The 24,020-nt window shown below is 49.7% G+C and overlaps 1 protein-coding gene across 15 annotated transcripts in view; it reads right to left on the bottom strand.

Moving 5' to 3' along the window:
* The window catches only part of GULP1 (GULP PTB domain containing engulfment adaptor 1), a 369,257-nt gene that overhangs the window by 3,277 nt on the left and 341,960 nt on the right, over positions 1 to 24,020 (bottom strand). The gene's annotated exons all lie outside the window — the stretch shown is intronic.

Genomic DNA, 24,020 nt, shown 5'->3' with positions numbered 1-24,020 from the left:
CGTGTAGACGGGGGCAGTTACTTCGGGCTAGTCAATTTCTAAAATGGCGACCAGCCAGGCACATGCAAATCAAGTGCGGGATATTTAAATTCCGTGCTTCATTTGCAATTTCGGTCACCCTCATTAGCCTCCCTACATCGATCTAGGGGGCTAGTGTAGACATACTCTAAGAAATGTTGAGTGAGCTGCATGTTGGAAAACAAAACAAAAAGATTTTGAACACTCCAGGACATGGATAAAACACTAGAAAACATTCTGTCCCAAGGAACTTACTCAGGGAAACTAATTACCTCCACGAGGTTCATCAGCACAATAGGCTGGAGATGTATGGGAAGGTGAAGACCTCTCCAACTCAGAAGAAATGGGGATATAACAGCCCCCATTCTCCATTTAACTGCGAAGCTGCAAATTGGCCCGGATCACATATGGATCACACAAGAATAAAGAAGGCTTTTTATGTCACCGCCTTCATTTTTCACTCATATAAAATCAGGCCCTATTTGGCTCGCCATTTTTATATTACATAGTTTTCACAGAAGAGACCTTGGCATATAAAAAAAATCAAGTTAATATATACTGTACAGTTATAACACTTAGAGTTGCCATGCTTTGAAAAAAAAAACCCTTCATAAACAGACTGCAGCGTGAAACTGCTGAGCTGCAATTCATATGCAAACTTGAGACCATTAGAATGGATCTGAATAGGGACTGATAGTATCTAGCTCATTACAAAAATTAATTTCTCCCCTTGAGGGTACGTCTACACTACAGCGTTAATTCGAACGAACTTGTTCGAATTAGTTAATTCGAACTAAGCTAATTCGAACTAACGAGTCTAGAACTAAAAACTAGTTCAAATTAGCGTTTTGCTAATTCGAACTAGCATGTCCACATTAAGTGGACCCTGAACCGGGCTTAAGGATGGCCGGAAGCAGTGCCGGCAGGGCATGAGAGGAGGACTTAGAGCATGGAGATGCTGTCTCAGGCTAGCCGAGGGCTGCACTTAAAGGGTCCCGACCCCCACCCCAGACAGACAGTTCTCAGGGGTGCCCCGCTTGAAAACCAGTCCTGGCTTGGAGTGCCCGGAGTACCCACACAGGGCACATCACACCACTCGGCCATCAGCCCGGCTGCACTTGCCGCAGGCTGCCATCTGGGGAGAGGGGGCAATTGGGGGGCTGCAGGAGAGCTTCCACACCCAGAAGCCCACAGAGCCAGCCCAGTCCTCCCCATTGGGGGCTCGTACCCCATTCCTCTCTCACCTCCTTCCACTTACCCTTCCCTAGCCCCTTTTCTTGATGTACAAAATAAAGGACAATTGTGTTCAAAAATGGAATCTGTCTTTATTGAACAAAACTGGAGGAGACTGGGAAAAGGAGGTGGGAGAGGGGAAGAGAGAGGCTGGGAGAGGGGAGGGCAACTACAATGATCAGGGGTTGGGAAGAGGTCCCAGATGAAGAGAGGCTAAAGAGACTGGGACTCTTCAGCTTAGAAAAGAGGAGACGGAGGGGGGACAGGATAGAGGTCTCTAAAAGCAGGAGTTGGGTGGAGAGGGTGCATACAGAAAAGTTCTTCATTAGTTCCCATAAAGAAGGACTAGAGGACAGCGAAGGAAAGGAATGGGTAGCAGGCTTCAAACTAGTAACAGAAAGTTGTTCTTCACAAAGCACAGAGTCAACCTGTGGAACTCCTTGCTGCAGGAGACTGTGAAGGCTAGAACTAGAACAGAGTTTAAAGTGATGTGAGATTAAGTCATGGAGGTTGGGTCCATAGAGTGCTATTAGCCAGGGGGTAGGAGTGGTGTCCCTGCCCAAGGTTTGTGGAAGGCTGGAGAGGGATGGCACGAGACAAATGGCTTGGTCACTGTCTTCGGTCCATCCCCTCCAGGGTCCCTAGGGTTGGCCGCTGTCGGCAGGCAGGCTACTGGGCTAGATGGACCTTTGGTCTGACCCAGTACGGCCATTGTAAGCTCAGGGCTCAGGGTTGGGGGTCTCAGTGGACCCCCTTGATTTTCATGCACACCTGCTCCTGCATGGCCAGGCTGGCAGCTCTCCTGCCCTAGCTGGCCACTTTCCTGTGCCTAGTGCGGAGATCGTGGACGAGGTCCACGATGTCCGCACTAGCCCAGGCTGGTGCCCGCCTCTTGCAGTCCCGGGCAAGCTCCCGGGAACTGCCAGCCTGGTCCCGGGAAGAGGGGGAGGGCTGGGGGGCATCGGGTGGGTGGTTCGAGCCGTGCCAGGTGCAGGGTCTGCTGGCTGGGTGCTGGCAGGCTTGCACCTGGCACGGGCACCGTAGCCAGCCCGTGCCCCTTTAAGGGGTCCTGAGCCGGGAGGGGGGCAGATGAGTTTCCATGGTGTTGGCCAGAGTGGCCACTAGGGAAACCTGGGAAGCATTAGCCTCCCACTAGTTCGAATTAAGGGTCTACACAGCCCTTAATTCGAACTAGTAAATTCGAATTAGGCTTAATCCTCGTGGAATGAGGATTACCTGGTTCGAACTAAGCGCTCCGTTAGTTCGAATTAAGTTCGAACTAACGGGGCGCTAGTGTAGCGCTTATGAAAGTAAATATCAACCTTCAGTAGTAAAAGAAAGTTCTGGTTTAGTTTCCAGCTACTTAACTAATACCATATATAGAAACCAACTTTCTTGAATAAGGATTTCTAAAAAAGCAAAATCAAATGTTATTGTAATGCTAGGAATGACAGTGTTGACATGAGTAGACTTCAAAATGGTCCTTTCTGGCCTTGGAATCTATGAAAGACATCGAAGTTATTGTCCTCCTCTACTCAACCACTGGCCTCAGAGTACCGTGTCCAATTTTGGGCACCACACTTTAGGAAAGATGTGGACAAACTGGAAAGAGTCCATAGGAGAGCAACAAAAATATAACAGGCTTAAGTTTCAGAGGGGTAGCCGTGTTAGTCTGAATCTGCAAAAGCGGTGAGGTGTCCTGTGGCACCTTATAGACTAACTGAAATGTTAGAGCATAAGCTTTCATAGTGGAAATTTCCAGAGGCCTGCATATTTATATCTGCCTCTGGAAATTTCCACTACATGCATCTGACGAAGTGGGTCTTTGCCCACGAAAGCTTATGCTCCAACACTTTGGTTAGTCTATAAGATGCAACAGGACTCCTCATCACTATATCAGGTTTAGAAAGCCTTACTATAAACTAATGTTGAAAAAACTGGGCATGCTTACTTTTGAGAAAAGAAAACTGAGGGTCCAGTTAATAACAGTCTTCAAATATAGCAAGAGATGTAATAAAGAAGACGGGGAACAATTGCTCTCCATGACCCCTGAAGGTGGAATAAGAAGTCATGGGTTTTATCTGCAGCAAGGGAGATTTAGTTTATATATTTGGCAAAACTTTTTAACTACAATGGTTAGTTAAGCTTTGGAACAGGCTTTCAAGAAAGACTGCAATCTCCATCAGTGGAGGTTTTAAAGAACAGGTTGAACCAACACCTGTCAGGGATGGCAAGGTTTACTTAGATGACATCTCAGGGACATTTCCAGTCTAACATTTATATGATTCTAAAACAGACTTCTGAAAAACAGCCATTGTTATTGAGAATGGATCATTTGGAAGATATGTTTGGATAAAACTGTTAACCTTTACAAAAGGTATTCTATCAACACAGGGTCAAATCCTGCTATCTTTACTATGGCCAAACTCCCATTGAAAGGATGGAGTAAAAACTGAGTAGGAACATTAGAACTTGAACTAAAATCAGGCAGACAATGGCACAAAGAAAAATAGCAGGATGGCATAAAACTTCAATCTACTTAGTTCTTGACTTAAATGACCTGCAAGTTTTTGAATGACTGTTTCTTACATATCATCTTTTTCAGATTTTTCTCTAACTGCACATCTTGATATATTTGGGCAAAAATATGTGATAGGAGTCAATATTTTCCTAAAGGAAATAAGATAATGATACCAACAAGGAAAGGAAAATGTAACATTTCACTCCTTTATTTAAAAAGCAAAAATTATTTGCATGAAATAAATGCATTGTTATGTGTACTTATCTTAAAAGTGTTCTTCTCACTCGGATATTATCTATTATGTCTATTTATTATTAACATATTTTATAACTATTTTGCTTTTTAAAAAATGTACAGCAGATTTTTAAAGAAAATACATTCCTTCTTCCTTGGGGTCACATCCTGCCTGACTTATTCATACAAGTATTCTCATTGGTGTCAATGAAACTAAATGATTAATGTGAACAGGATTTGAACACAGTCTCATAAATGTTGGTCATGGAGAGTTCGAAAACTACCATTTTACTTTTGAAAATGTGTCTCAAAAATTTAGATTGGCAATTTTCAGCTTCTTCCAAGGGTTCTCTTGTCCCCTCAGTGGGCTGGAGCTAGAGGAAATTTATTCTGAATCATGGGGGCACCTGCTTTCGTGTTTACAAATATTTGTGTTGGGTTCTTTTTTGGAATGTGCATATCCAATCCCTTAAGACTTTTGAGGTTTCCTTGGAATATCATGTTCTTGAATGTGATGTTAGATACAGGTATCTTCTGTTCTTTTTTTAACCTGTTCATAAGATTGGCCAGTAGCTTTTTAAAGTTCTATCGTACACACTGGGTTGGCAATGAGATTTCTTCTGTCTAAGCTCCGTGAGGATGATGGGAAACAACATATATTCCCCTACCCTGCTCACTCCTGTCACTCCTCTGTAGAGTCCAGATAAAAAATGGAGATAAGGTGGTAACAATGCTGTTAGGACAGATTAACTTCCTTTTGCAAGGAAGGGGGATGATCTAAGTGATCTAGGAGAGTGCCCTTTTTCTGCATAGATGGGGGTGGGATGATTGATAAAGCCACGAGTTACCTTTCCTTTTTTTATAAGAATTCCTCTTATCTGTAGCTCTCACAATTAGCTCATAAGAATCAAAGCTTTTTTGCACACTTTCAGGTCAGGCACACAATTTACATGCACAGGTTTTAAGAAATTATGTGCGTCAAGGTTCGATGTATTTATTATGAAACCCAGATGACAGCTCCTTTCACCTCTCACTCCCAAAGACCAACATGGTCAGCTGTAATAATAATGATGTCATTTGAAATGCAAGGCCTGGAGAAAATGGATGAACATTATGCTTCGTTTAATCATTTTTGAGAAGCAGGATTATTTTATAAATCAGAATTATCTTTTGAAATGACATTAAATATGTTCTGGGCAGTAATACATGTTTCATAATATTTGTTGTACGTAAAATAGCATTTAATATTATCTGTAATACACAATAATGTTTCATTAGAAGGGGAGACATGTAAGCATTACTCATTGAATTACATTATTTGTACTTTAACCTCTGCAGAAAGCATAAATCACAACAAAAATGTCTGTATCCAAAGAACATGCAATCCCTGGGAGACCTAGAGAGGAAAAAGTGCTGCCCTGGCTAAGCTGATCATGTGACTGCTTAACAGCAGAAGATGATCAAATAGGACCACTGGATTGTGAACTTCAGTAATAAATGGTGAATGAACACATCCAGTTAAAGGGCCAACATATTTTTCAATTGTTTCCCCCATCCCAACACTATTGTTTTAATCTTGTTCAGACTCCGCTTCAATCAGCTAACCATCATCCATTCCCCAATAATGAGTAAACACCAGAGGAGGCAATCAGGAGCCCTGCCACCATCAGATGAAATAGACACAGGGAAATGAGAGTAAGAAATATAACCAAAACACTGTAGCCCAGTCCTCTTGATTATGTCTCTTAAGGGCCCATTATATGTACAAAAGGCAGAGAGAAAGAGAGTCTTACAGAACTCCATGAGATAGACCCTTGATGCAGAGAAATAACTGACGAAAACTACCTTCTGGGATGCCTCTAAGAGGTAAAAACTCAGGGCTGGTCTACACTAGAAAGTTAGATCCAGCAGTGTCTCTCCAGGATAGGAAAAACTGACACCCCTGAGCGATGCAGCTGCTCTGACCTAAGTGCCCATGTAGCTAATACAAGATTGAGGGAAGAATTCTCTTAGAAGATGCATCTATTACAGTGATGGGAAGGGTTTCTCATATGGCTCTAATAAGCATTTACAATGAAGTGCTATAGTTGTGCATCTATAGTGCTATATCTGGGCTGCTGTAGTGTTTTACGTGCAGACACAACTTAAACTGATAAAAGGCTGTCCCCTTTTCAAGCAGATCATCATCACCACAGAGGGTATGTCTAGACTACATGACTCTGCCGACCAAGGCATGTAAATTAGACATACTGACATAGTCAATGAAGTGAGGATTTAAATATCCCCCGCTTCATTAGAATAAAAATGGCTGCCGCATTGTGCAGGCTTAGCTGTTTGTTGGCGCGAAGTGGCAGTCAAGACGGGGACTGGTTGGCAAGGAAAGTCTTTGCTGACTGATCCTGTAAACCTCGTTGCACGAGGCATAAGAGATCAGTTGGCAAAGGCTTTCCTTGCCGACCGATCCCCATCTTGACTGCCGCTTCGCGCCAACAAACAGCTGAGCTGGCACAATGCGGCGGCCATTTTTATTCTAATGAAGAGGGGGATATTTAAATCCCTGCTTCATTGACTATGTCGGTATGCTTAATTTACATGCCTCGGTGGGCAGAGGCATGTAGTCTAGACATACCCAGTGTGTCTAGATTTACCAATATGAGCGAGAGAGGATAAGTTATCAAACCCACTAGATCAGTCTTTGTGATAAACTCAGACCTGCATCCACTTTGGAAATCTAAGGCATCTAGATACTTGACCAGCAGTAGCGAGGACATACTCTCGTGATTCTAATAGCTTTTCAGTCATTTGGTGGCCACCACTGCAGAGAGGTAGCATAGTCCTGAGCTCAGCTAAATGACCCCCTGGTTGAACTTTCTGTTTTTCAATCTGACTGACTTGTTTTTCATTATTAGTTTGACTGCACAAACTGAGTTTAAAGCAGCACAGACCCAATGAGACAATGGAAAATGTACATGTATTTGAGTAGATAGAGATCTCTATCTAAATGTGATTGATTTCAGTAGAACTAAAGGCAAGTGTCTTTTTACACTAATAAGAGAAAGAAGAATAGCCACAGATTCTGCATGCTGTACAAGATTAACTAAAGTGAGACTTTAGAATGTACACCAGCTGCTACTGCTGTAATTTGTGAAATGGGAAAGTTTCAACATCTTCCAAGAAATTTTAAATCCAAGAGATTATAGTATATGGAAAGATTAATTTTATTTATGTCTGAAGTGTGGTATAAAACAGAAGAATGAAAATGTTTTAGTAAAGCAGAAGGAATATACCAGAGATGTGACTGAGCTGCAAAATTCAGATCTGTGTGTGTATGTTTGGATCTTGAATGTTCCTAAATGGTTGGGTTCAGGGTGACAGTAGAAAGGGCATAATTATGAAATCTGGATCAAAATTAAAGTTGGATTTGGAAAGATACCCAAAAATTCAAAGAATTTAATTTGAGCCCATCATTTTTTTTTTGACAGTTATTTTGACTAATAACAAGTAGCAGCTACTTGGTGCTTTTTTGTTATCACTTGTTTCTTATTCACTTCTTATGCCTTCAGTTTTTGTCTAACCACACAGAGCCTTCTAGAAAGATATACTAAGTCCATTCATTAGAAATCACTTAGAAATTACCCACTTATATCAGCGGGGTTATAGTCTCTTGAATATATATTCTCTTAGGGTTTGTCTACACTACAGCGCTAATTCGAACTAACTTAGTTCAAATTAGTTAATTCGAACTAAGCTAATTCGAACTAGCTCATCTAGAACTAAAAACTAGTTCGAATTAGCGTTTTGCTAATTTGAACTAGCGCGTCCACACTGATTGGACGCTGGGGGGCATTTAAGGGCATCTAAAACAGGTTCTGGCAGGGCATCAGGTCAGTAGTTGCTTTGTGTGGCTGCTGTCTGAGGCTATCTGAGGCTCGAGCTTAAAGGGACCTCCCTGGACAGCCAGTTCTCAGCTTTTCCTGCTTCCTTGCCAACCTCGCCGAGGGACAGCAAAGCGTTGGTCTCTGTGCCCGTCTGTGTCGGTGCTTCCCTTCAGGGCCACTGCTGCAGGTGGCAACATGGAGCCAGAGCTCACCCTGCACCTTCTGGTGCACTTTCTGGACTTGCTGCTGCAAGCCTGCCACCAATGGCTCGAGGCTGCCTGGCACCTCCTGGTGCACGTCAGCCCCCTGCCTCTCTGCCTGGCCGCCCTGCGGGCCATGGAGGAGCCGCGGTGGCGCCCCGGCACCGGCGTGCCCCGCCGCGTCTGGCGTCTGGACACCAGCACCGACTGGTGGGACCACATCGTCCTGGGGCGCTGGGAGGACCGACAGTGGACCCAGAACTTCAGGATGAGGAGGGACACCTTCCTGGAGCTCTGCGAGTGGCTCGCCCCTGCCCTGCGTAGAAGGGACACTCGCATGAGGCCTGCCATCCCCCTCCAGAAGCGGGTGGCCATCGCCCTATGGAAGCTCTCCACGCCGGACAGCTACCGATCCGTCGGAGTGGTGCTCATGCAGGTATGGCACTCGTCGGCCACCGAGCCGGGAGGGAGGGGGGCTGCGAGGAGGGGATGGGCTGCCCCAGGGACAAAGGGGCGGCAGGAGGAGGCGAAAGCACCCCGCACCGGAGGGGTCGGTCTGTCCTGGCCGTACTACACGCCGCCAGGGGGGTTGCTACCGGGAGTGGGGCGCGGGGCACTGCCAGGGCACGAATGCTCCCAGCCACCCGGGCGCCCCACTGATTGGCGCTTTGCCGGGTCTTTCTCCGCAGGTGGTCAAGGCCATCAACCGGGTGCTGCTCCGCAGGGTGGTCCGCCTCGCTGACCCGGACGCCGTCATCTGGGGCTTCGGCGCCCTCGGCTTCCCCAACTACGGGGGGGCCATCGACGGGATGCACATCCCCATCCGTGCCCCGGAACACCAGGCGTCCAGGTACGTCAACCGCAAGGGGTACTTCTCCGTGATCCTGCAGGCCGTGTGTGACCACCGGGGCCAGTTCACGGACATTGATGTGGGCTGGTCCGGCAAAGCACACGACGCCCGGATGTACCGCAACTCCTCCGTGTGCCAGCGGCTGCAGGACGGGACCTTCTTCCCCGACCGCCACATCAGGGTCGGGGACGTGGACATGCCCGTGTGCCTGGTGGGGGATGCTGCCTACCCACTGCAGCCGTGGCTGATGAAGCCCTACACGGGGCACCTCAATCCCTCCCGCCAGGCCTTCAATGTCAGGCTGACCAGGGCCTGCATCGTGGTGGAGGGGGCCTTCGGGCGACTAAAAGCCCGCTTTCGATGCCTCCTCACCCGTCTGGATCTGGCCGAGCACAACATCCCTCCCGTGGTGGCAGCATGTTGTGTACTCCACAATTTGTGTGAGCGAAAGGGGGAGGCTTTCCTGCCAGCCTGGATGGCTGAGGCTGACCGCATGGCTGGACACTACAGTCAGCCCCGCCCCGCCGCCATCCGGGAAGCCCAGCGGGGGGCCGTCCGGATCCGGGAAGCCCTGCAGGAGAGCTTCCAGGAGGAGGAGGAGGACTGACCTCTCCCTGAATGCCCCACTGGGGCCTTCTTCCACCCTACCCCCCTTTCCCCTTTCCCCTCCCTACCTACTGTAAAATAAAGACACCTGTTTTTCAAACAAAAACGTCTGTTTATTTTACATAACTGGGGTGGGGGGAGGGAGGGAAGAGGGTAGGAGAGAGAAGGAGGAAACCTGGGACGAGGGAGCTGGAAGGGGAGGGAAGGGAGGAAGGGAAAGGAAAGCTCAGGGGTGGGAGTCCGGCTGCCTCTCCCGTCTCGCCACACTGCGGGTCCGGGGGCGTCGTTGGGAAATGGTTGTGGGGGTGGGCAGGAGGGATGGGGAGTGTGGAGGAAGCAGGGGCGGAAGCAGGAGCGGGAGCAGGAGGGGGAGCAGAGGGAGGAGGAGGAGCAGGGGGAGCAGGAGGAGCAGGAAGAGCAGCAGGAGGAGGAAATGGGAAGCGGTCGAGCAGGCTCTGGAGGTGGCCTCGCAGGGCATGGCCCTGCTCCTCCAGGGCCTCCAGACTCCTCCAGCACAGCCTCAGGTCCTCCTGGACCCAGTGGTCCTGGGTGCGGAGCTGGTGATCCATGAACCGGAGGTGCCGCCTTTGGTACTCCTCCTCATTCCTGGCTCTCCTGCTTGCCCGGGAACGGGCAGCTGCTGCAGGCGGGGTGGTGCACCCTGCAGGCCCAGGTGCTGCAGGTGTGGTGCAACAAGACCAGTGGTCAATTACCCCAGGGGCCCAGGTGCGTGAAACCCAGCTCCCCTCTGCAAGGCCAGGGCCCCTGCAGGATCCCCAGCTGCTGCTCCTTGGTGGCCAAGGCCCAGGCGCACGGTCCCGGGGCTCCCTCTCGCCCCAGCCCCCCGTACACATAAGGGGAACACGAGGGTACTCACAGGTGGACGCCTCCCCGGCCTCGGACGACACAGGCGAGCGGCTCTGTGGGGTGCCTCGGGGGTCCCGGGTCCCGGGTCCCGGGCAGGCTGGCGGCAGGCTCCTGGCTCTCAGAGCCCTCCTCCTCCTTCTCCGTCTCCTGGAGCGGGCCCTCTGCTCCGGGGTCTATCACGTCCCGGGGGGCAGGGACGGCATGAGCCCCCAGGAGGCGGTCCAGGGCGTGGAAGTGGGGGCTGGCCTCTGGGTCGGCCCCTGGCTGGCAGGCCCGGGAGTAGGATTTCCGCAGGTCTTTGATTTTGCAGCGCAACTGCTCCCGGCTGCGCTGGTGGCCCCTGGCGGCCAGGCCGGCAGCCATGCGGCTGTAGACAGCCGCGTTCCTGTGGCTAGTGCGGAGATTGTGGACATTGGAGGCTTCCCCCCAAACCTCGATGAGGTTCACGATCTCTGCACTTGACCAAGCAGGCGCCCGCCTTTTGCGCCCCCGGGCAGGCTCCTGGGAGCCGCCAGGCTGGTCCTGGGGAGCAGTGGAGTGGGTGTCCTCGGGTGGGTGGCTCATGGTGTGGCAGGTGCAGGGTCTGCTGGCACGGGTGCTGGCAGCCTTGCAACTGGCACAAACTGTGTAGCCAGCCCGTGGCCCTTTAAGGGCTCCGGGGCCAGGAGGGGGGCAATAGAGTTTCCCTGGTGTTGGCCAGAGTGGCCAACAGGGAAACCTGGGAAGCATTAGCCTCCTACTAGTTCGAATTAAGGGTCTACACAGCCCTTAATTCGAACTAGCTAGTTCGAACTAGGCTTAATCCTCGTAAAATGAGGTTTACCTAGTTCGAACTAAGTGCTCCGTTAGTTCGAATTAAGTTCGAACTAACGGAGCGCTAGTGTAGCGCCTATCAAAGTTAGTTCGAACTAACGGACGTTAGTTCGAACTAACTTTGTAGTGTAGACATACCCTCAGGTATTCTAAGTTGTCATCTTGCCTTCTCTGCTGAACTCCATATAAATTGTCTCCCTGGACAATCATTACCAGCACTATATATTATTTCAGGGGTTCTCAAACTTCACTCATGCCAACATCTTCTGACAACAAAGTTACTATATGAACCTGGGGAGCAGGGTGCAGCCTGAGTCCTAGTGTTCCAAGATGAGGCAAGAGGGGTCTGCAGCCTGAGCTCTGCTACCACAAGCTGGTGTGGAATTCAGGCTTGGGCTTCAGCCCTGGGTCCCAGAAAGTCTACTTTTGGCTCTGGAGATGTCATTAAAATGGAGTCACAACCCACTTTTTGAGAACTGCTGTATTTGATTAAATACAGGTTGGACCTCCCTGGTCCAGCAACCTTGGGACATGACCGGAACCAGATGAGAGATTTTCCCAGACCAGGGAAGGCTTCAATATCTGAGATATAGGTGAGAGGATTATTCTAGGAGCGGGTGGGTGAGATTCTGTGACCTGCATTGTGCAGGGGGTCAGACTAGATGATCATAATGGTCCCTTCTGACCTTAAAGTCTATGAGTCTATGAGGTAATTTCTGGACTTCCTTACCACTGCCCCAGTCATGGCCTCACTACCGGCCTCCCAGCTAGCTTCCCCATGATGCCGGCCCCTCCATACGCAGGCTCCTGGCCCCACCACGGAAGCCTCACAGCCCATACAGCCCCATTGCTGGGCTCCCAGCCCTGTGGGGCAGCCCCCTGGTGTGGGGCAATAGCCCCGCTGCTGGGCTGCAGCTCCACTGGGCAGTGCTGCTGCCTCCCAGCTCTGCACCCCCTCCCCCAGTAGTGTTAGGCCCACAGGGCATCCCTGCTTGCGAACAGGTGAGTGCTGACAGAGAGTTTTGAGAGGGAGTTCTCCAGGTGAAGGAGAAGCAGATACAGGACTCTTGAGGGAAGTGTGTTTTGTTATTGGGGCTTTCTTACTGTGTGCTCAGCTTGTGTTTGTTTGGTGTGTGGTGGTGTGGCTTTTTTTTTCTTTCTCTGTTTGAGTGAGGCTTTAGAGAGGGAGTTCTCCAGATAGAGGAGAAGCAGATAGAGGAGTCTTGAGGGAAGTGGGTGTTGTGTTTGAGGCTTTCTTGCTGTGTGCTGAGCTTGTGTTTGTGAGTGAGGGTTGGTGTGTGTTCTTTTTTTGTTTTTTGTCTATTTATTTATTTATTTATTTATTTTCCCCTGTGTTTGAGAGTGAGGCTTTTTTTTCCCACCTCCCCTCTGCCCTCCCCCTCCCCTTGATGGAGTTTGTGCTGTGATTGGCTGTGATTGGCAGGTGGAAACTGTTGGCTTCTAATTAAAGTTTGAATTCTAGAAGCCTCTGCTGATTGGCTGAGCCTTGGTAGGGGGAGGGGCTTTATAAGGCAGTGGGCAAGCGACCAAGGAGCTTGCGAACGGGTGAGTGCTAAAAGGAGTTTTGAGAGGGAGTTGGGAAGGGCGGGAGGTTTTCTTGCCTTTCTTTTTAAATCCCTTTTCCAGGACCGCAGCGATGGTTGGTGATGGGTCTGCTGTTGTTACCTGCACAGCGTGTGCCATGTTTGTCTTCCTCCCGGAAGAAAGAACGGATTTCATCTGCACCAAGTGCAAGCTGGTCGACATTTTGGAAGAAAAAATTAGAGGACTGGAGGACCAAGTGTCAACCCTACGCTTGATCAGAGAGGATGAAGACTTCCTCGATAGAAGGCAGCATTTAATCCTTCAAGCACAGCAGGCAGAAGAGCCAGAGAGGGCAGTACGTGACCAAGAAGAGAACTGGCAGCATGTAACTTCTAGAAGGGGAAAAAGGCCAGCACGGGAATCCCCCAATGCTATAGAGGTAAGCAATAGCTTTCAAGCTCTCTCCACAGGCTCTGCAGTGCTGAAAGCTCTGGAAGGGACCTCACAAGGAAGAAACCAGAAGGGAACACCATCTACTGGAAGACATGGGATGCGTAGTCCTATGGATGGGGGTTCCACCGCCACCACCCCCAAAAGGAAACTACGGGTGGTGGTGGTCGGGGACTCCCTCCTAAGAGGGACTGAGCCATCCCTCTGTAGTCCGGACCTGGAATCTCGAGAGGTGTGCTGCTTACCGGGAGCTCGCATTCAGGATGTCACTGAGAGGCTTACCAAGCTGATCAAACCTTCGGATCGCTACCGCTTCCTGCTTCTCCACGTGGGAACTAATGATACGGCCAAGAATGATCTTGAGCGTGTTACTGCGGATTATGTAGCACTAGGAAGAAGGATCCAAGAATTTGGAGCACAAGTGGTATTCTCCTCCATCCTCCGTGTTGAAGGGAAAGGACTGGGCAGGGATCGTCGAATTGAGGACATAAATGCGTGGTTGCGCAGATGGTGTCGCAGAAAGGGCCTTGGTTTCTTTGACCATGGGACTCTGTTCTGGGCGCAAGGATTGTTAGGAAGAGATGGGATCCACCTAACGAAGAGAGGAAGGAGCATCTTCGCGGGCAGGCTTGCAAACCTAGTGAGGAGGGCTTTAAACTAGGTTAGTCGGGGGACGGTGACCAAAACCCTGAGGGGAGTGGGAAAGTCAGATACTGGGAAGAAATGAAGAGAGGAAGGGGCAAGAAAGGAGAACCCATGTTTCGAATGGAGAAGATAGGATGATCAACTGGTTACCTGAAGTGTTTGTACACTAATGCGAGAAGCCTGGGCAACAAACAGGAAGAACTGGAGGCCCTGGCTCAGACCAAGAAATATGATTTAATTGGGATAAAAGAGACTTGGTGGGATGACTCGCATGACTGGAGCACTGTCATGGAAGGGTATAGACTGTTCAGGAACAACAGGCAGGGGAGAAAAGGAGGAGTTGCACTATATGTAGGAGAGCACTACGATTGCTCTGAACTCCAGTATAAAGAGCGAGAAAAACCTGTTGAGAGTCTATGGGTTAAGTTTAAAGGAGCAAACAACAGCATTGATGTTGTGGTTGGTGTTTGCTACAGGCCACCGAATCAGGTGGATGAGGTAGATGAGGCTTTCCTCGGACAACTGAGTGAAGCTTCCAGATCGCAGGCCCTGGTTCTCGTGGGGGACTTTAATCACCCTGACATCTGCTGGGAAACCTAAACGGCAGTACACAGACAATCCAGGAAGTTTTTGGAGAATGTTGGGGATAACTTCTTGACACAGGTGCTGAAGGATCCGACCAGGGGCCGTGCGCAGCTTGACCTTCTGCTCACAAACAGGGAGGAACTAATAGAGGAAGTGGAGGTAGGTGACAACCTGGGAAGCAGTGATCATGAGATGGTAGATTTCAGGATCCTGACCAAAGGAAGAAAAGAGAGTAGTAAAATACACACCTTGGACTTCAGAAAAGCAGATTTTGACTCCCTCCGAGATCTGATGGGCAGAATCCCCTTGGATGTTAACATGAAGGGGAAAGGAGTCCAGGACAGCTGGCAGTATTTTAAAGAAGCCTTATTGAAGGCACAGAAAGAAACCATCCCGACGTGTAGCAAGAGAGGCAAACATGGTAGGAGACCGGACTGGCTTACAGGGGAAATCCTTGATGAACTAAAGCACAAAAAGGAAGCTTACAAAGAGTGGAAACTTGGACAAATGACCAGGGAGAAGTTTAAAGGTATAGCTCGAGAATGCCGGGGGGTTATCAGGAAGGCAAAAGCGCAAATGGAATTGCGACTGGCTAAGGATGTGAAGGATAACAAGAAAGGTTTCTACAGGCATTTTAACAAGAAGAAGGTGATCAGAGAGAGTGTGCGGCCACTAATGGATGAAGGAGGTAACCTAGTGACAGATGATGTGGGGAAAGAACAAGTTACTCACCCTGTGTAGTAACGCTGGTTCTTCGAGATGTGCCCCGTGGGTGCTCCTCTCTAGATGTCGGGTCCGTCCCGGCGCCACTGGTCGGAAGCTTTCAGAGCCGCTTTGGCCGGTCTGCGCATGCCCCCTGCAGTGCGCGGCTTTCGCGCCTTTGATCACGAGCGCAGACCGGCCCCCCCGCCAGTTCCTCTCACCGCTCGGTCCCTGAAAGATAAATCAAAGGGAGAGACCCGGAGCAGGGAGGAGGGCGGGTCGTGGAGCACCCACGGGGCACATCTCGAAGAACCAGCGTTACTACACAGAGTGAGTAACTTGTTCTTCTTCGAGTGGCCCCGTGGGTGCTCCGCTCTAGGTGACTGTATAGCAGTAACTGGGACACCAGCGCTCCGGGTCAATTAATTATTGCCTGTAGAAGACAGGACTATAGAAGCCACCGCATGGTCTGACGCCCATTGTTGTACTACGGCATAATGTCTCATAAAGGAAGTACTTGAAGCCCAAGTAGTGGCTCTACAGATATCTGCCAGGGGAACTCCCCTGGAAAAGGCCTTAGAGGTTGCTACTGACCTAGTTGAATGTGCCCGTGGATTGGAGGGCAACGGTCTGTTACGAATAGCGTGACACCGGGTTATGCAGAGGGAGATAAGCCTAGCTATGCGTTGAGTTGAAAGCGGCTGTCCGTTGGATACCAAAAGCTTATCTGTTCGGCGCCATTGTCTGGTTCTGTCTATGTAGAAGGCAAGGGCACGTCTGACATCCAGTGTATGAAGCATGGCCTCCTTATTTGAGGCATGTGGCTTCGGATAAAAAGAAGGAAGTACAATCGGTTCGTTGATGTGGAACGATGAGGAGATCTTAGGGGTGAACGCCGGGTGCAACCGTAGCGTTACTGATTCTTTTGAAAACAATGTGAACGGGGGAGTCAACATCATCGCTCCTAACTCACTGACTCTGCGCGCTGATGTAATTGCGAGCAGGAAAGCAGTCTTCATAGTCAGCATCTGCAGTGCTACGGATGCAAGTGGTTCAAATGGGGGAAACATAAGTGTTTCAAGAACTAAGTCCAAATTCCATGACGGTGGAGGAGGTCTCCGAGGTGGACTTATATTATTTAGACCCTTGAGGAATCGCTTGGTGGTCGGATGTGAAAACAATGAGAACCCCCTGTATTGGGGAATGGAACGCACTGATGGCCGATAGATGAACACGGAGGGATGCCAGCGAGAGTTTTGAATCCCGCAAGTGCAGCATGTAATCGAGGACCTGGGGTAATGGAGCGCACAGAGGTTGGACGTTGTTTTGAAAGCACCAAGCCGAGTATCTGCGCCATTTAGCGAGGTAAGTGCGTCATGTTGAATCCTTTCTACTATGAATTAGAATGGACTTGACCTGCTGTGAGCAAAGGTTCTCATCTTGTTCGAGCCAGTCAGGAGCCACGCTGTCAGATGTAGCGTCTCCAGCTTGGGATGTAGCAGAGAACCCCGTTCTTGGGAGAGAAGGTTCTGGTGTAAAGGCAGAGGCCACGGAGGCCGTAGAGACATCCTTTGCAAGAACGGATACCAAGCTTGCCTGGGCCAGGCCGGTGCTATCAGAATCACCGTTGCTGCCTCCGTTCTGATCTTTTCTAGTGTTCTGGGAATGAGAACTATTGGAGGGAACGCGTACAGTAGTGATTTCTTCCAGCTGGTTAGTAGTGCATCGCCTAGTGATCCCTTGCCGATCCCTGCTCTGGAATAGAACAGGCGACACTTCTTGTTGGAGGCCGTTGCAAACAGTTCTACCAGGGGGGTGCCCCATCTGTTGAAGACGTCCTGAATCACATCTTGCCTCATCTCCCACGCGTGGTTGACGGGAAAGCACCTGCTTAGGGAGTCGGCAATGACATTGGCTATGCCAGGTAAGTAGGATGCTGCTATGATGATATTGTTCCTTATGCACCAGTTCCAGCACCATACCGCTTCTGTGCATAGGGAATGTGACCTCGCTCTGCCTTGTCTGTTTAGGTAATACATCGCTGCCATGTTGTCCGTAAACACTCTGACTGTCTTGCCCTTCAGGTGAGTATGGAAGTGTTTGCATGCCAGGAATATTGCACACAACTCCAGTCTGTTGACATGTAGACGCCTCTCGGCGGGAGACCAGCGACCTTGTATGCGTTCATCGCCCATGTGCGCACCCCATCCGATGAGGGAGGCGTCCGACGTCAGCTGTATCGATGGGATTGGTCTGTGGAAAGGCATTCCCACGAGAATGTTTGATGCCTTGGTCCAACAGCGCAGAGACACGTGAACGTGGAGCGGAGGAGAAACTTGTTTGTGACTGTCGTGTCTTCCCTGCACATACACCGTTGACAGCCAGTGCTGCAGGTTTCTGAGGTGGAGGTGTGCATGGGGAACGACAAACGTGGCCGCAGCCATGTGGCCCAGGAGACGCAGACAGGTATGTACTGAGACTACTGGGCCCTTGCCTAGTACAATGACCTTTATCGCCTGGAATCTGTCCTTCGGTAAATAGGCTCTTGCCGTCTTTGAGTCGAGAACTGCCCCTATGAACTGTATGTTCTGCGTTGGAGTGGGAGTCGATTTCGACTCATTTACAATCAGTCCTAGAGAGTCGAACACTCGTCTGACCATTGTGACCATGAGGGATGTTTCTTCCTGCGATGTGTCCTTTATCAAACAGTCGTCCAGATAAGGGAATATGATGACTCGCACTCGCCGGAGGTGCGCCGCAACGACTGCGAGGGTCTTTGAGAATACCCGTGGAGCCGAAGCCAGACCGAATGGGAGGACACAGTATTGGAAATGCTCGTCCTTTATGATGAAGCGCAGGAATCGTCTGTGTGCAGAATGTATTGTTATATGAAAGTATGCATCCTGTAGGTCGAGGGCTGCGAAACAATCGTTGTTGTCCAGAGCTGGGATGATCATCGTGAGCATCGTCATTTTGAATCACTGTTTTCTGAGGTAGCGATTCAACTGGCGCAGATCCAGAATAGGTCTCCATCCCCCCGTTTTCTTTTGCGTTAGGAAATAACGTGAATAGAACCCTTTTCCTGTGAAGTCCTCTGGGACCTTCTCTATTGCCCCGATAGCTAGTAGGTGATAGGCCTCTTGTTGCAGAAGGTCCTCGTGAGAAGGGTCCCTGAAAAGGGACGGGGATGGTGGGGTGGGATGTGAATGGGATGTGAATGGGATGGTGAGACTGGATCTTATCACCTCCAACACCCATTTGTCTGATGTTACAGCAGCCCATTGATGATAATAGGGTTGCAGTCTGTGATGAAAAATGGGCTTGGCATCTCTGGCAACAATTGGAGTGTTGAGCACGCCCTCGACATGGGAGTCAAACCTGCTGTTTGGGCACCCCGGCATTGTTCACTCTAGTCGGGTGAGGACGTCTGCGCTGTGGTTTCTGCCTAGAATGACCTTTATCATAAGGACGGTTTTGTTGTCTCCGGAATTGATAGTCATACCGTTTTTGGAACGGAAAATATTGTCTGCGGCGGAAAGGTGGGACGTACATTCCGAGAGTACGTAAGGTTGTTCGCGAGTCCTTCCCTGTATGGAGTACGTCATCCGTTTTTTCCGCGAAGAGCTTAATCCTATCGAATGACAGGTCTTCCACCTTGGATTGTAACTCTCTAGGTACTGCGGCCGTTGCTAGCCATGAGGCCCTTCACATGGATACTGCCGTAGCAACTGTTCGCGCCGCTGTGTCAGCCATGTCACTGGCAATTTGCAGACCCGCTCTGGCACACGCATATCCCTCTTGAATTATCTCACGGAGGAGAACCCTATCGGCCTCGGAGATTCGTTGTGCAATTTCCGTCAATCTTGCAATGTTATCGAAGCTATGGTTGGACAAGAGAGCTGCATAATTAGCGATACGCAGGAGCAGTGTGGATGAAGAATACACCTTCCGTCCAAAGGTGTCTAGCTTTTTTGCATCCTTGTCAGCTGCTGAATTTCTGACCTGTGGGTTCTTTGCTCTCTGCAAGGCTGCGTCCACCACCAGTGAATTTGGCTGGGGGTGTGTGAACAGGAACTCTGTCCCTTTGGCTGCTATGAAGTATCTTTTCTCCGCCCTTTTACACGATGGGGTAACTGAAGCCGGCGTGTTCCAGATCTCTGCAGCTGACTCTAGAATTGCCTCGTCTAGCAGTAAGGCCGCTCTGGATTGATGCCTAGAGTGTAAGTTCTTCCACAACTTATGTTGTTTCGCTTGCACATCCGTTAGTTGAACTTCCTGTGACTGTGCCACCCTCTTGAATAGGTCTTGGAATTCACGGGCATCATCCAGTGGTGAAGGATCCCCCACGAAAACTGCGTCATCTGGGGAGGGTGATTGGACGTCCCTAGGGGAAGCTGCAGGCGTGTGCTCGCCTGTATCTGAAATTTGACCCTCCTCCGGGTCAGAGAGGACTGATATTGAGGGTGCCGTGGGAAAGGGCGGTTTCGGTGATTGAAGTCCTTGATATTCAGGGGCATGCGGTGAAGCCCGTCTATGATAGGGCTGGTGGCAACAGCAAGAGTGGGAATGGGAGTGTGATCTGCCCTTCCTTATAGGGGCATGATAACTCCTGTGAGTATGGTAATCATAATCAGGAGATGATCTCCTTGATGTATATCTGCTCTTGTGCCTGCTCCGATATGATCTGGGAGGAGAGTAGGTCGGCGAGCGAGATCTATGCGGAGAGCCACCTCTATAAGAGTAATTCGAGCAGGAGCGTGTATGACTACTATTATACACAGAGGAATAAGCCCCCCTGTCTGAGTGACATGCAGGAGGAGAAGGCTCCGGTGAGAAGTACAGTGAAGGTGACCTGGAATGGTACCTAGGTGCTGATTTCCTTGCTGTGTTAGTAGGAACAGCTGCAGGGGACTGCTGGGAAGCTGTCAGGTCTCCTGCTGTGTTGCCATGGTGATGCTCAGCGCATGCAGGCTGAGAATGCCTTGAAGGCAGAGATTGCAATCTCGGTGCCGAGGGGTGGGAGGATTGAGCAGCTCTCGGCCAGGAGTTAATGATCTCCCTCAGCACTGAGCGATTGCTCTCGCAGGGCACCGAGCTCTCACACGGCACCGGGTTAATGCTTTCCCCCGGCACGGAGCGAGTGCTCTCACATGGCACCGGGGGTGCTCCGGGGGAATTTCTCTCTTGTGGTGCCATCTGCCCTATCGGCACCGCGCTGTGAGCCGTGGTCTCCCAGTGCCGCTGTGTCTTCTCTGGAGCGACCAGTGCTCGCTCCTGTGGAGGGGTCGGGGATGCCTTTCTCAGTGGTCCCGACCCCGTTGCTGCTTCTGACTCGTCCCGCTGCTGCGGGGACAGTTCCCTGTCAGACGGCATCGTTGGTGGCATTAGCGGCATGGCCAGCTTATCCCCCAAAGGGGTTCTGGTCCGTACATGCTCCCTATGAGTAGGGGCGCACGGCTTTGCTGGTTCTGCCACAGACCGGGGAAGCGTTTTAGATGCTGGTCTCGCCTCGGACTTGTCCTGGCTCACCTGCGGCAGGGGGACAGCGGGGAGCGAGTGGGCGGTAGACGCCTTTTTCTTTTTTGTTTTAGGCACCCCTGGGGATAGTGCCCTTCTCTTTGGAGCAGCTGTTTGCTCCTGTGTAGTTTGTGCCGGCTGAAGAGCCTTGTCGCAAAGGAGGAGCTTGAGCCGGAGATCCCTGTCTCTGCGCGCCTGCGGGATTAACTTCAGGCAATGGACGCATTTTTGGGGTACATGGGACTCCCCCAAACAACTGACACATACTGTGTGTCCGTTTGAGGTTGGCATAGCCTCTTTGCACTGGGAGCACCTTTTGAATCCTGGTGTCCCAGGCATGATTCAGTTACCTAGGCAAACTGCCGCACTGGCAGAAATTGCCTAGAAAAACGTCTTTCTTTCTTTTTTTTTTTTTTACTAACTAACTAATTAACAGGTAACTAACTATCTAATAAAAACTAACTAATTTACAATGTCTTTCTGACAGGATTTGCTCTGAGGAGATCACGGAGCTCCGCCAGCAACCTGGGGCGGCTGAGAGGAACTGGCGGGGGGGCCGGTCTGCGCTCGTGATCAAAGGCGCGAAAGCCGCGCGCTGCAGGGGGCATGCGCAGACCGGCCGAAGACAGCTCTGAAAGCTTCCGACCAGCGGCGCCGGGACGGACCCGACACCTAGAGTGGAGCACCCACGGGGCCACTTGAAGAAGAAGCTGAAGTACTCAATGCTTTCTTTGCCTCTGAATTCACGAACAAGGTCGGCTCCTGGACTTCTGCACCAAGTGACGCAAGATGGGATGAAGATGGACAGCCCGTGGTGGGTAAAGAATAGGTTAGGAACTATTTAGAAAAGCTAAATGTACATAAATCCATGGGTCCGGACTTAGTGCATCCGAGGGTACTGAGGGAGTTGGCAAATGTCATTGTGGAGCCTTTGGCTATTATCTTTGAAAAGTCGTGGAGATCGGGACAAATCCTGGATGACTGGTAAAAGGCAAATGTAGTGCCCATCTTCAAAAAAGGGAAGAAGGATGATCCAGGGAACTATAGGCCGGTCAGTCTTATCTCGGTTCCTGGAAAAATCATGGAAGGGATCCTTAAGGAATCCATATTGAGGCACTTGGATGACAGGAAAGTGATTAGGAATAGTCAGCATGGATTCACAAAGGGCAAGTCGTGCCTGACCAATCTGATTAGCTTCTGATTAGGTAACTGGCTCGGTGGACATGGGGAAGTCAGTGGATGTTATATATCTTGACTTTAGCAAGGCTTTTGATACTGTCTCCCACAATATTCTTGCCAGCAAGTTAAGGGATTGTGGATTGGATAAATGGATGGTAACATGGATAGAAAGATGGCTAGAAGGCCGGGCCCAGCGGGTAGTGATCAATGGCTCAATGTCAGGATGGTGGTCAGTTTCTAGCGGAGTGCCCCAAGGTTCGGTTCTAGGGCTGGTTTTGTTCAATATCTTTATTAATGATCTGGATGAGCGGATGGATTGCACCCTCAGCAAGTTTGCGGATGACACTAAGCTGGGGGGAGAGGTAGATACGCTTAATGGCAGAGATAGGGTACAAAATGACTTAGACAAATTGGAGGATTGGGCCACAAGAAATCTGATGAGGTTCAACAAGGACAAGTGTAGATTCCTGCACTTGGGACGGAAGAATCCCATGCATAGTTACAAGCTGGGGACCAACCAGTTAAGTAGTAGTTCTTCAGAAAGGGACCTGGGGGTTACAGTGGATGAGAAGCTAGATATGAGTCAACAGTGTGCCCTTGTAGCCAAGAAGGCTCCTGGCATATTAGGTTGCATTAAGAGGAGCATTGCCAGCAGATCCAGAGATGTCATCATTCCCCTTTATTCGGCTTTGGTGAGGCCGCATCTGGAGTATTGTGTCCAGTTCTGGGCCCCCCACTACAAAAAAGATGTGGACGCATTGGAGAGGGTCCAGCGGAGGGCAACCAAAATGATTACGGGGCTGGAGCATATGACTTATGAGGAGAGGCTGAGGGACTTGGGTCTGTTTAGTCTACAGAAGCGAAGAGTGAGGGGGGATTTGATAGCAGCCTTCAACTTCCTGAAGGGAGGTTCCAAAGAGGATGGAGAGAGGCTGTTCTCAGTAGTGACAGATGGCAGAACAAGGAGCAATGGTCTCAAGTTGTGGTGGGAGAGGTCCAGGTTGGATATTAGGAAAAACTATTTCACTAGGAGGGTGGTGAAACACTGGAATGGAACACCTAGGGAAGTAGTGGAGTCTCCATCCTTAGAGATGTTTAAGTCTCGGCTTGACAAAGCCCTGGCTGGGTTGATTTAGTGGAATTGGTCCTGCCTAGAGCAGGGGGCTGGACTTGATGACCTTCTGAGGTCTCTTCCAGTTCTATGATTCTATGATCCCCGTTACTAGGCTCCAGCCCCATTGCAGACCACGAATGTTACCTGACCAGAGAGTCCTGGTCTAGAGAGGTTCAATCTATACACACTTACTGAAACTCAGAAAATCTGTGTTTATAATGTGAATGAGTATAAACATGCTGGCTCTACATACATGTCGGCTACGTCTAGACTGGCCACATAAGACGGAATAGGCATGCAAAGCAGGCAAGTCAGAATAGGGAAATCCGCAGGGGATTTAAATATCCCCCGCGGGATTTAAAGGGCGTCTAGACTGGCGCAATCCTCCGGAATAAAGCCCTTTTCTGGAGGATCTCTTATTCCTACTTGCAAGCAGATCCCTATTCTGACTTGTAAGTAGGAATAAGAGATCCTCCGGAAAAGGGCTTTATCACGGAGGATCGCGCCAGTCTAGACGCCCTTTTCCGGCTTTTCCCCAAGCTGGAAAAAAAGCGGCGGCCATGTTTATTTAAATCCCGCGGGGGATATTTAAATCCCCCGCGGATTTCCCTATTCTGACTTGCCTGCTTTGCATGCCTATTCCGTCTTATGTGGCCAGTCTAGAGGTAGCCGTCTACTACACAGAATAAACAAAATTTCAGTTGTAGCTCATATTCCCCATTACTGTTGTATTCCTCAGAACATTAGGTATTTGGCTTTACTCAATTTCTTGGAGCAGATTGTGTTTTTCTTCTTCTTAATTCTTTTCAAATCTTCACTGATTTCTTACATAGGCTTGTGGCTCTAAAGACCACCCATGACTTTTCAAAGATGCACAAACTTGGTTATCATGCACTCTTTCATATTTCTTTTCATTTTAAAAATAAGTAAGCAACTTACTGATCTTAATCAAGAACTAATTATTTAGATCTTTTAATACAAAAGCCGAATGTCAAGAATTTTGCCTCTGCAATTCAAGTGTAAATTGAAAGCAAAAAAAGCGCCACCATTTTTTCAACACCCC

This window comes from Pelodiscus sinensis, chromosome 7 (genome assembly GCF_049634645.1).
Source record: "Pelodiscus sinensis isolate JC-2024 chromosome 7, ASM4963464v1, whole genome shotgun sequence".
In the NCBI taxonomy this organism is placed as follows: Eukaryota; Metazoa; Chordata; order Testudines; family Trionychidae; genus Pelodiscus; species Pelodiscus sinensis.
This window is presented reverse-complemented; position numbering and strand designations above follow the sequence as displayed.